The sequence below is a fragment of the Pelodiscus sinensis genome, chromosome 5 (assembly GCF_052426305.1).
Source record: "Pelodiscus sinensis isolate ZL-2025 chromosome 5, ASM5242630v1, whole genome shotgun sequence".
NCBI lineage: Eukaryota > Metazoa > Chordata > Testudines > Trionychidae > Pelodiscus > Pelodiscus sinensis.
Window position 1 is genome coordinate 24,939,233 of NC_143056.1, and position 13,615 is coordinate 24,952,847.

General features: G+C 42.6%; 1 protein-coding gene across 4 annotated transcripts in view; it reads left to right on the plus strand.

Moving 5' to 3' along the window:
- SETD3 (SET domain containing 3, actin N3(tau)-histidine methyltransferase) overlaps positions 1 to 13,615 on the plus strand; it is a 73,647-nt gene that overhangs the window by 39,341 nt on the left and 20,691 nt on the right. The window lies entirely within an intron of this gene.

A 13,615-nucleotide genomic window follows, 5' to 3' on the forward strand; every position in this document is an offset into this window, starting at 1 on the left:
AGATAATGACCAAAGCCTCAGTACCCTTGGATGCATTAAATCCGGACACATGGATTTGTTTATTTAGCTTTTCTAAATAGTTCCTAACCTGTTCTTTCCCCACCAAGGGCTGTCCACCTCCTTCCCATACTGCGTTGCCTAGTGCATTAGTTTGGGAGCTGACCTTGTCTGTTAAGACAGACGCAAAAAAAGCATTGAGTACTTCAGCTTTTTCCACATCATCTGGCACTAGGTTTCCTCCCTCCTCTAATAAGGGCCCCCACACACTCTCTGATCATCCTCTTATTGCTAACATGCCTGTAGAAGACTTTCTAGTTACCCTTCACATCCCTTGCTATCCGCAATTCCAATTGCGCTTTTGCTTTCCTGATAACTCCCCTGTATTCTCGAGTAATGTCTTATACTCCTCAAGGTATTTGTGCCAGATATGCTAAACCAGAGGTTGGCAACCTTTCCGAAGTGGCATGCCTGCTGCCCTGGGCTGTGCTACTCTCCCAGGAGAGGGAGAGGGGCTCTTTCCACTGTGCACCCCATGGGCCACATAGGTTAATGCAAACCTTGCCACCAGTTGCAAATGGAAACTCACTGTTCATTATATAATTACGTCTGAGCCTTTTTCTAATGCTACAGCTAGGGAGAATGGTTTATTTTAAATTATTAAACAGATTAAGCATTTTAACTTTCTCGTGTTAATCAAACTTAATTTTAAATACAGTAAAATATTATTTTATCCAACACACAAGGTTTCAATGTTTCCTTTATTTATGACAGGGATGGGGAATCTTTTTTGGGTCGGGGGTCACTGACCCACAAAAATCATGTCGGGACTACACAAATGAGAAGCAAAAGAACTCCTCCAAAAACCTCCAACCCTTACTGATGTGGCCCCCAACTGAGACACATCACTTTTCTGGCAGTCCAGCCCCACAGGCTGAGGGGAAGGGACAGGAGGACTGAAGTTCAGGGCTTCCCATAGGCCAGATTTACTTTTCTGGGATTCCAGAGTTAGTGGATTTCGTGGACCCCCTTAGGCTCTGGTGTGGGAACAAAAATGAGGGATTCAGTGTGCGGGATAGGGCTGCGAGTAGGATAGAGATGCAGGATCTGCGTGGGAGGACAGGTGTAGGATGAGGTGAGGAGGGCAGGGTCTGGAAGGGAGTTTGGCAGCAGAAGAGGATGTGGGGTGGAGTACGAGAGAGAGTTTTGGGGTGGGAGGGGGTTGGGGAACTAACGAAGAGAAGGTGAGTGCTGCCAAATAGCTAGTTGGGGAGGGAGGCAAAGAAATGGGGAGTAAAGGAAAGTGCAGCTTCTACAAAGTAAAATTGTATCCCCCCCCCTCCCCATATCTTCACTCTGTCCTAGCTCACTCCCCTCAGCCCCATGATCCTCCTCAGCCTGCTCCTCTATATCGTCGCACCCCCCTCAGTGCAGCCCTTGATCCCTCTCAGCCTGTCCCTGCATCCTCCTTCATGCCCTCTCGTGCCCTCTCATACCAGTACCCCGTGCGCACTCACCAGCAGGGCAGCAGTGTTGGGACTTGCAGCCCCTGGGAGCAGTGCTGGGGTGAGGAGGAGCCATGGGGGGGTAGAGTTACTTCCCTTCCCGAACCAGCCCTTTGCTGGCACTTGCCCCTTGCCTGCAGGCCGCGGGCACTGGCAGAGTCCAGGGCTGTTTCCAGCACGGACAGGAGCAGTAGGGTGCTGGGAAAGAGGCCTCCCCCCCCCCCCCCCCACAAACACACCTTGTGGGGAGCAGCGCAGCACAGTGCTGGCCTTGGCATCCCACATGTGACTCGCCGCCCTGCCCCGCCCCACCCCCCCAGAGCAGGCGGCAGAACCTGTAGCGTTAACCCCATAGCTCCTAGGAGCTGCATGCCCAGGCCAAGCAGGGGCAGCCCCAGGGACACAGAGCTCAGTGCAGGGTCTTGCTGGGCTGCACCGACCTCTATGCCACGCCATGCGCATGCCTCTCCTGTCTCACCCCCCTCCCCCCAGGAAGCCAGAGCTGATGCTCCAGCCTGTAGCTGTGCAGCAATCCTGAGGTTTGTTGGGCTGAGCTCTCATCCCATGTGCCACAGAAAATCAGCTTGCGTGTCACTTATGCCAACCCCCGTGCTAAACATTTGTATGTCCCTTCATGCTCAGGCCACCATTCCAGAGGATATGCTTCCATGCTGATGACTTTTGTTAAAATAATATGCTCTGTGTTTTACCAGCATTCTGCTATATATTTCATCTTGTAACAATCTCGGATGATGATCCACCATGTATTCGATTTAAGAACGTTTTCATTGCAGATTTGACAAAATGCAAAGGAAGTACTAATATGAGATTTCTAAAGATAGCTACAGCACTTGACTCGCGGTTTAAACATCTGAAGTTCCCTCCAAAATCTGAGAGGAGATGTGGAACATGCTATCAAAATTCTTAAAAGAGCAACACAACAATGCAGAAACCATAGAACCCAAACCACCAAAGAAGAAAACCAACCTTTTGGTGGCAGCTGATTCAAATGATGAAAATCAACGTGGACCAGTCTGCACTGCTTTGGGATCATTATCAAGCAGAAGTTTCTAGGAGCAGTTAGGTTTTTCACTAAAGAAGTTGCCTTTGCTTGGTGTGGGGCTGAGACCCTCAGTGGAGATTGTTGTGTACTTAAACCTTCTACTTTGTTGACTAGATTGAGCTTTCCACCAGGAAAAATATTCAAAGGATGTATTTTTCAAGGACTGCATGATTGTTTAGGGGACGTGTCTGTGTTAAATTATTAATTTTAATGAAATTACAAATTGTATTATCCTCTATGGTCAGACTTGATATTAGGAGGCTAGTATGTGTTGCTAAATTAGTTTAACTTGGAGGACGGCAACCTTTTCAAACCAAAGAGCCAAACTATATCAAAATTCAGAACAAGTGGTCAACAAAGAGCCGTATATGAATACTCATTTGCATGACTTGAAAATATACAACTTAATATTATTGATAATTGACATGATTAATAATAGCATGAATGAAATGTACCCACAGACTTTATTTAATGGGACTTCTGCTGCTGCTGGGGGTGCAGTTTGTGGATATGGGGGTGCAGGAGTCAGGGTTAGAGTGATGAGGGGCTCAGGGCAGGGGTTGGGAGGTGCAGGAGGCAGGGCACTGGGGGTGGGATATAGAGTATGTGGGGGGGGGGGGTCCTGGGACTAAATTACCTTACCTAGCCAGGGCTGGGCTGCTGCACCCAGGCAGCAGGGGCTGGACGAAGGCCTGGGCCAGGATCACTGGAGCTGGATTGTAGCCTCCCCTCCTATCTATGCCACATCAGCAGGGGGCCACCACCAGCCCTTCCTGGGGCCAGATGGGGTCCAGACCACGGGGCCTGCCCCAGGATGCAGCGGCCAGATGGTGGCTGGGCTGTGATTGTGATCGGGGCCTTGTTCAGTCTTCATTTTAAATAAAGTAAAATATTACGTCTAAAACAAAAAATTTCAACTTTATGGCAGGGGTGTCTACTCCAGCCCCATGATGGGGGGAGGGGCAAGGAGGACTGACATTCAGGGCCTCAGACCAGACCAGATTAACTCTTCTGGGGTTCCAGGGTTAGTAGATTTGTGCCCCTTCCTTCCCCCCGGCTCTGGGTTGGGCCCAAAAATTAAGGGTTAAGTGTATGGGACAGCGCTGTCAGTGAGTGGATTTGGGTGGAAGGTAGGGTGTATGGCCATGGGGAAGGGGCAGGAGCAGGCTGGGGGGTATAGGGTGTCTGGCCAGGGTGGAGTTGCAGGAGCAAGAAAGGGTACAGGAGCAGGTTGGGGGTAGGTGTCTGGCCAGGGGGGAAAGGGCAGGAGCAAGGGAGGGTACAGGAGCATACTGGCAGTGAATGTCTGGCTAGGGGAGAGATGATGGAAGCAGGGTGATGGTAGGGTGTCTGGCCAGGGTGAGGGGACAGGAACAGGCCAGGGGGTGCAGGGTCTTGGTGAAGGGCTTTGGGGGAGGGGGCGCATGGAAGGGTGCAGGGTCTGGGCATGAGGGGAAGGAGGTGTACTTAACTGCTTTTGTGCCCTGTGCCAGTCCCACTGTTTGGCCAGATTCCAGCCAATGGGAGCAGTGGGGAAAGCCTCCAGGAAGCAGTGCAGGGAAGTGGCAGCGCATGCAGCTGCTTCCGTCTCTAGTTTCTTCCCATTGAGTTGGATCCAGTGGAGATACTTGGATGCTTTCTCTCCCCACCATCCCTCGCAGAAAGATGGTGCTGGTGCTCCAGTCTTGTAGGGGCCATGAGACTGGGGCACCAGCACGGGCTCCCTGCTGTGGGGAGGAGGCGGGGGAGAGGGAGGGCTGAGCTTGAGCAGCAAAAGAGCCATATGTGGCTCTCTACTGAGCCATAGGTTGCTGACCCTGGTTTAACTCGTATAAACATTTGGATGGGGGTTGGAGAGGAAAGAATGGTGAGTTCTTCGTTTATAAAAGAAAATCAGTATTTACAGCACACGATAAAAACTGTGTGTGTGTGTATATTTATTGCATAATAGTAATTCTGGTCAGAAATCTTTTCTGTTGGTGAAAAATAGGACATGTTTCCCTTTGACTTTCCATGATAGCATTTTGGTTGAAGTTCTGATCTACCAAATTCATGTTGGACTCTCATTACATACTACTACATGGGGTTTCAGTGAGGCATGCTGTTGAATACAAGGGAAGTTAAACCAGATCACCTTAGAGGAACTTAAAAGTAAAAATGAATATCACTTTGTGAGGAAACTTTCACTGAACTTGTCTTCGCTTTACCTGTTAAGTGGATATTAGGGTTGTAAGCAAGTAGTCAACTACCCAATAAGCCTAGGCTACTCACTACTCAACTACTTGCTTCCCCCCTCCCTTTGCTGCCTCTCCATCAGAGGCAGCAAGGGGGAGGAAAGCAGTAGCTGGTACTGGGGGGAGTCAACTTAAAAGCCGATAGGATCATGGAGGTTCCTGGACCACAGAGCCCAGGTATAGGGAGGTCAGTCTATGGGGCAGGAGTGGCAGGGAAGGCACAGAGACTAAGCCAGAAGCTAGGGGGCAGGGCACGGAGGGGCAGGAGGGAGCTCTGACCTCTGTGACCAGGTGATAACAGGAGCCTGGCAGTGGCAGCCACAGCCCAGCAGCAGTAGATGTGGAGCTCTGGCCATAGAGCTCGGGGACTGCAGCAGCAGCTGTGGAGTTCGGGACAGCAAGGGTGGCCGCAGGGGTCCAATAGTAACGGCAGTTACAGCTGGGCAGGCAGCAGCGGGGCTAAGCTGGAACCCTAGCTGGAAGCAGCAGGACAGCATAGGCCATTTTTGGAGGGACCTCCCCTGGTCCGACAAATCACCTGATTTGGGACCAATCAGATCCCAAGGGTGCTGGACAAGGGAGGTCCAACCTGTAGAAAGAGCCACAGTGGGCAGAGGTCCAGTAATGGTTCAACCTGTATTAGTCTGTATGATGACTGGGGGAGTAAGACTGAAGCCAGAACCTACCTGGTGTGTATGTCCAGTTGTTACATCCCAGATGTTCTGGATTGATTGCTTTCTGAACCTTAGGACTGGTAACTTATGTGATTAGTGTGTGTGTGTGTGTGATATGACTAGGATGCCACTGCTATCTCAATTGGCTATGTACATTTGGGGGGAGGGGGGCAAATGAAATGTATGAAATAATGGAAGATACAGTTCAACTCTAGTATGTCAGCAAGTGTTATATTCCTTCCTCATAAGAATTCTGCTGCAATGTATGAATGATACAGAATATTCTATCTATTTATTATATGCAATAAACAAAAATAACTGTCCCAAACTTAAGCTAACAGTACTTTCAGGTGCCTCATCAAATCAAAAGGCGAATAATATAGCTTTAATTAATTATTGTCCTATTGTTCCTTTTAAAGTTTAGAGATCCATCTGCTCTGGTGTTCAAAAAAAATTTACAAACCAGGATATTTTCTCACCTTATATAATCTTGCACTTACTTATTTTAGAATAGACATAGTCCTAGCTGTCACGTGTATATCTGTAGAAATAAACTATTACACACAGTAGAAAACATCTTGTTATAGTTTTCTTCCTATCCACCATTCAGGACTAATGGGTTACCTCATTAGGTTAGGCATCACACAAGCGATAGAGAAGATGAGAATTCTTGGTTCCCTCTAGATCACTTGGTTGCTCCTTTTTTGAATTTTTATTTAGTTAAGCTTAAGGGAAGTTGTAGCTCCATACAGCGAAGTTTTTCTTCAAGGCCCCTACTTCAAAGGATTACCCAGCAATTGTGGACAAAACTTCTTGCTTCTGGTCCTGAGTATGTCTTTTCGTACACCTGCACCTTCACCTGAAGCTATCATATAGTATCAATTAGCTTTTAATGATTTTTTTTCTCGTGTTAGTCAGCATATTGGAAATGAGAGACTTCACTGGGATGGGGAAGAAAAAAATTCTTGGTCAAAAGAAAAACTCTTGAGCTTAATGTTCAAAGAAGTGAAAGCTAACAAGCTGGAAGCTTAAACTGAGTTTTACTTTTGCCTTGTCTATACTACAAGATAAGTTTGAATTTATTAAGGATGATTTTTTTAGTTCCAAATTTTGTAAAGTGAAAGATGCACGTGTATACTGTATGCAAGAGTTCAACATACTGTGTTCACAGTACAGTGGCTACCACCAACTTTCATAGCGATAGTCTGTGAGTGGCACTCACAGTTTCTGCTGCCCCTTTGCATTCTGGGACTAAAGCAATGCAGTGGGTGGTTCTGGGTACATGTTGTCAGTAGGGATGGGCTTATCAGTTCATCTTAATGACTACCTGTACCCTCCCTTTGTTTCCTCTGTATCAGAGTTAGCAAGGGGTGGGGAGGTGGGAGCTTCCTGCTGCCTCCCTTGCACTTCCCGATGCTGTTGCCTGTTTGAGAGGCAGTGGGGAGGACGCAGGAACAGGCGGAGATAGGCTAGCTCCCTGCAAGCCCCAGCTCCTGTCTGCCCCTTCCCTCCCCTGGGTAAACCTGTAACCGCTAAAAATTACAGCGGTTACACGTTAACGAATGGGTATTTATGTAAACGTCCCTAGTTGTCAATGTCCCATATGCACCTATCTCCTTCCACCCCTCCTTTTGAAAGCAGCGGCAAACAACCCTTTTGCATCCTTTTTTTTTTTTTCCTGGTTATCCATGCGGGCGCCATAGCAAGGTAAGCATGGAACCCATTCAGCAACAAAGTACTATGGAATCATAGAAGTATCTTGCACTTTATGCTGGAGTATATCTAGACTCTATCCAGGACTCACCAACTTTATTTGGTTCTCTTGACAGTGGAAAACCAGTTCTGGTGCCATGAGACAAGCAGACTGATGGTGTTGCATAATTCTGCAGCTCTGTGATGATCTGAAGTGGCTGAAAAATGTTTGCATGTGTAGGGCCACTTTCATGGATGCTTATAAATTGCTTTTCCTGGCCCTGAAGTGCAGCAATAAGAGAATGAGACCTTCTCTGACAGTTGAGAAGCAAGTGGCATTAGTCTTGTGGCAGCTTGCAACACCAGGCAGCTACTAGTTCGTTGGGAATCAATTAGGAGTGGGAAAATCTACAGTGGGGGTTATTGTGATTGAAGTAGCCACAGTGGTGGGGACTTATTATATGGGTTGTTTCCAGAGATGATATGCAGAAGTAAAGCTTGACAGAGCTGCAGTGGCACACAATGTTTTATTTAGGAGATTGACACCTACATTAGTGATATTGATGCAAAAATAGTTCGATATTTTTCCTTTGGGATGTGAGTACTCGAAACTTAGTCTTCAAAGAGGGACAGGAAAAAGGTTCCCTGGACTCCTTTCACAGCCTCATTGTCAACAAGATTAGGAAGCAAAGTATGGGAACCTCTGTTGTAACTTAATACGAATGAAAGTGTAAATATGATGTTTAAGCCAGAGCAGAGAGGTCTGTGAACTCAGCTTTTGGGTCCTGATTCAGCAAACCATTGAGAACATGCCTAAGTACTTTTTAGAATCAGGATACTTGATGGCTGCTGTTGCTTTCATCCAGGCAGTAGAATCCTGTTAGAATAGTAACATAAAAGAGAAATTCTTCAGGGAGGGACTTCTAAATCTGAGGTAACCTAAATAAGTCAGTGGGAAAGGTCCTGGTGTTGTAGCAATTCATGTTTTGCTTGATTGCTTACCTGTGCAGAGGCAGGTGTTACGATTATGTTGCTATGAACTCCTTGAAAATCAGGAGATGGAAAGATCTTAGATATCTATGTATTTCTGCACAGAGAAAATTTAAGAAACAATACAGATTTTTCTCTGAAAATATTTCTTGTGCAAAACCATATCTCATATTCCCAACAAGGCATCCAGTAACATCAAAGTTATGCACAAAAGTTTAATAGTGAGCTGATTGATGCTCTCTTCCCTTCCTGCCATCACGTACTTTAATTTAATACAGAAGGATTCAGCAAATCTTTCTTTTAGTATCTGTACACATGGATGCCACTCCTGGTGTGCACATACCCCGTTCACAGCTCAGAATTTTTGCTCAATAGTGTCCATTGGCGCTTGGCATGCTCTTTGCATACCTTTTATGACCTCTACCAAGGGAATAAAGGGCTAACACTTGCATCTAGAATCCTGATAAAGGACACAGAATTGTGGAAAAGGAGAGCAGGTTATGGGTTCTACATTTACCTAACAAATTGAAGAACTAGATTCAATGACAAAATGTACACATGGTTATATACAAATGCTAGAAGTCTAAATACTTAATTGGGTGAGCTAGAGTGCCTGGCATTAAATGAGAATATTGATGTAATAGTAGAACAGTGATAATCAATGGGAATGGTAATATCAGAATACAAAATACCGTCTCACTGAAGGCTCTTAAGCAAAGTAAGCTGTCTTGGGATCAAAGGGAAAGTCCTCTCTTGATCAGTAACTAGTTAAAAGATAAGGGGGAAAAAAAGGATTGGGATAAATGGTCAGTTTTCACAGGGGAGGGGTAAACAGCAGGGATCCCCACAGATCTTTATTGGAACCAGTACTATTGAACTTATTGATAAAAGATCTAGAAAAATGGATGAACAGTGAGGTGGCAAAATGTGCAGGTGATTCAAGATAGTTAAGTCCAAAGCTGACTGAAGAATTGCAAAAGACACTAAACTGGGTATCTAAGCAACAAAATGGAAGATGAAATTCAGTGCTGATAAATGCAGGGGGAAATAAGCCCAAACTATGCATACAATATGATGAGGTCTAAATGATCTGTTACCGCTCAAGAAAGAACTGTTGGCGTCATTGTGGATAATTGTCTGAAAACATCTGCTCAGTGTGCAATGACAGTCAAAGTTAACACAATGTTAGGAACCATTAGGTTAGGGATGAATAGATAAAACAGAAAATATAATTATGTTGCTTTATAAATCGATGGTATGCTCATATCTTGAACACTGCATGCAGTTCTAGTCACCCCATTTCAAAAAAGATAGAATTGGAAAAGGTTCAGAGGTGGGAAGCAAAAATGATTAGATCTTTGGGGCAACTTCCATACAAGGAGAAATTGAAAAGACTGTGACTGTTCATCTTAGAAGAGAGTTGTCTGATGAGTTGACTGTCCTATGATTAGACATCTATAAAATCATAAATAGTGTGGAGAAAGCAAACAGTCTATATAACACACTCTTTTCATGTAACACAAGAACTAGGAGACTGTAAAATTCATAAACAGTTTTAAGACAAGCATAAGGAAGTACTTCATATGCACAATCAACCTCTGGAACTTGTTCCCAGGGGATGTTGCAAAGACCAAAACAAATAACAGGTTTCAAAAAAGAATTTTATATGTTCATGGAGATAGATCCATCATTGACTATTAGCCACATGGTCAGATATGCTGTCCCATGCTTTAAGTTGTTCCTTAGCCTTTGACTTCCAGAAGCTGGAATGAAGATGAATCACTTGAAATTACCGTGTTCTGTTCATTCCTTTGGTACTGGCATCTGTCTGAAGACACGATCTTGGGCTAGATGGGCCATTAGTCAGAATAGTGAACACCTCCGGATTGAAAATTGTTAGATACTCTGAAATGTTTAAAAGCTTCAGAGGGGTAACCTAGTCTGTAACTGGAAAAACTTAAGAAACAGCGAATAGTCTAGCAGCACCTTAAAGACTAGCAAAACATATAGATGGTATCATGAGCTTTTGTGGGTATAACCCACTTCTTCAGATGTCTGCGGAAATCCATGAGATACACAAACTCAAAATAGCATCGAAAAAAGATACGCAATTTGCATAGCTCAAATTGCATATCTTATTTCAAGTTACGGTAGCGTAGATGCACCCTAAAGGCCTTCACTAGGGATGTAAGGGAGTAGTCGACTACTTGATAAGCCTATGCTTTATTGGGTAATTGAGTCGACTACTCGCTCTCTCCCCTCCCCCCCCCGCAGCTGCCCCTCCTATGTCAGAGGCAGCCGGGGGTGGGGAGGAAGGCAGAACAGGAGCCGGTTCTGAGGGTGGGGCAGGGGAGGCAGAACTGCAGTAGGATTAGCTCTCAGGGCCAGTGAGACCTGAGATTGAATAGTCCCAACTCACGCTGGCTGTGGGACCGCTGCAGTTCTGCATTTTAAATGCAGTAAGAGCGTGTTAAACTCCTGGCATTTTTCATATTTTTTAAAACTGGGAGACCATGTCATCGGTCGACGATGTGTGTCTCTCTCTCTCTCTTTTTTTGTCGAAGCCTGAAAGAAATTCCATTGCCTACTTGATTAGCTAATTAACTTCAATCTAACACCTCTAGTCTTCATAAAGTTAAAGTGAGATCTTATTTTGTTAATATTAAGTGTTTGTTTAGTTTAAATACATGTCTATATTTTTTTGATCAACTTGAAAAATTTGCATGCTATGCAGCAGCCATCTTCTATACTTTATTAAATATCTGTCAATTATAAATATCAAGGTTTTACATTAATGTCAAGATAGTACATCAAAAATTCATGGAATATGTGACTTTTTCCAAGGGTATTTAATACTTAATGCATTTGTGTCATTTTTCTTTCTAGATATATTGACAGGTTTTATTAAGTGTTTGTTAGGGAGATTTCATTTTTACCAAGGGACCATAAAGAGAAGCTACATGCTAAATCAATTTTTTTAATCAGAATATTGTTAATGTTTTTTTGTCTTCAAACTCTTATAATCTATAGGTTTAATTTAAATGTCATGGTATATTTTTAAGTAGCATGCTAAAATAGTTCAGGGCAGAAATCTAATATGATCAGATATGCTGACTTTAGAGTATTTTAATTTCTTTAAAATAGCTACTAGAATATTGCATTGTGGAAGATGTTCTTATAAATATGGTAATTACATTTTTTTGTAATTTTATTCTGGCTTGCATCTTTTATTACAAAACCATACCATTCTTGCCCTTTGTTATAATTAATCCATATAAAACATTGGTTACATGTACCTCATCTGTTAAAAGATGTCAGTCTTTAATTTCTAGAAATTTATAAATGAGGGGATTAATGGAATACACAGCCTTCACTCTGAGGTCACATGTTGAAAATCTGGATTGATGTATGTAGTTACTGAAAGTCGTTACCTTCTGATGGCTGGGTGTTCAATAGCCCATCTGAAATTAACTGTTGGTCTCAGTATAGTTCCTTGATGTCAGAATATCTCCAAATACAAAAACTACACCATCAAAATTAACACGAATTCATACTCTTGGAGAGGCCAATGGCTGCTTGATCATAATGTGAACTGCTCTCTTGCTTTCTAAAGATTCTCGCTGTAGGTCATGGTTAGGACACTTTGGCTGATTATTTTCTTCCTATGTAGTACTTGATCTGATGCTTAATTTAAGAACTTCACTTTAGCATGTTCAGTCGAAGACCTTTGAAATCCAAGTTTGTTTGAAAGGAAAACCCTGTAAAAATATTGAGATCCTTAGTTTCCTGTTTATAAACCATTCACCTTTTTTTAGTACATTCTGACTATGGATAGAATTGTTGACAATCATTCATCTTGTCCGTAATGGTAGTTGGTATGAAAAGTAAGTATTTCTTGTACACCTAAAGTTTCGTTTGATCTCAAGATAAACTGCTGCATACTCTTGATTTTAAAGTAGTATAAGTTTACACTAAATTTTGGTTTCAAATATTAGGACTTAACAATGGTGAATTAGAATGAGCCAACAGCGTCTAGTTGGTAATGCTGGAGGAGATTTTCATTTTAATTAGTGTCATGTTTATTCTAAAGCCAGCTGTTGTGAATTAAGGGAGGAGGGTTTTGAAGGATTTTGATCTTGCCAGGCCATGCTATGACTATTGATCAAATTCAAGAGGAAATGATCTTATTTTAGGCACAGCATTTTGGTGATTATTCTGCTCCAGTGCCAGTAGATGGCATCAGTGTCACACTTACTAGGTCTCTCCTGGTGATTATGAACTGTTTAGTCAAAACTAATATCGATATGACAGTTGAAAAACTCCATGTTGCTTTTCTTGAGCAAAATTGTTTTAATAAAAATTACAGCAGCAAATAGAATAACTTTGTAATCATTAGCGATATGCCGACATATTCGTGGATTAACTATGCGTTTTAAATATAAATGGGAAACGATAATAAAATTATTTCAAAATTTCACTGTTCACAGAAAATTTTCATTAGGATTGCTAGGCATGGAATGAAGTTTGCTTTGACAGTTACCAATTTGTAATAGCTCTACGTAAATTACCAATTTGTAATAGCTCTATGTAAATGTTCTAGTGCATATTCTTTAAAATCAAATGATTATGCTGTTAATATTTTTATTTCACTTGAAAATGTTAACTTTCATGGATGTTTAGTTGATTATACAAGGCTATTGATATACTGATAATCAGAATGGAAATTAAATTTTAAAGAAATAATTGAGGTTTTTTTAGAATTGTAGTAGAATACATAATTTCAGTTATCTTTGATTCTAGCATGGTCATCTTTTACTGTATAGTTTAGCAAGAGAACAAGCCTCCTAAAATATGCTGCTTATGGCTCAATATTGTGTTAGTGGTTTTGTAAGAAAAGGAAATTATTTTGTAAAATGTGATTGTTTAAACCCAAGGTAACATGCTGTGCAAGGTATAATATATATAGAAATGTAGAAGCTCTCACTGATTTTTAAAAGAGAAGCTCAAGTTATTAGCTTTTACTTAAAAATCATAAATTTTAGAGCTAATCCATCCAAAGGGTTAACTATAGGGATTGGGGAGAGCAGACACCTGGGACCTAACACCCAATTGGCAGTCTTTTGTAATGTATAATTTGCCTAAAATTGCACACTGAGCGCAAGCTTTTGTTTTCTAATTGATTTACGGTTTGAGCCACTTTTACCTCATCCCCTACTGTCCTGCACACAGTGCCAGCAAGTACATTACAGTGAGAGATGATAAATTACCATGCACTTTTGATGCTAATGCATCAAGAGTAAAAACTGCATACTACATGGAGCTTCATGTATTAACAGTGTTGCAAAGATACAGCCAAGCAAAAATTCATTTGTATCTTAAGAAATAACCATTTGTTCATTTGATCACTTACTGCAATGTGTCTACAGACTTAATTGAATTTGAAGATTAAAATTATGGTAA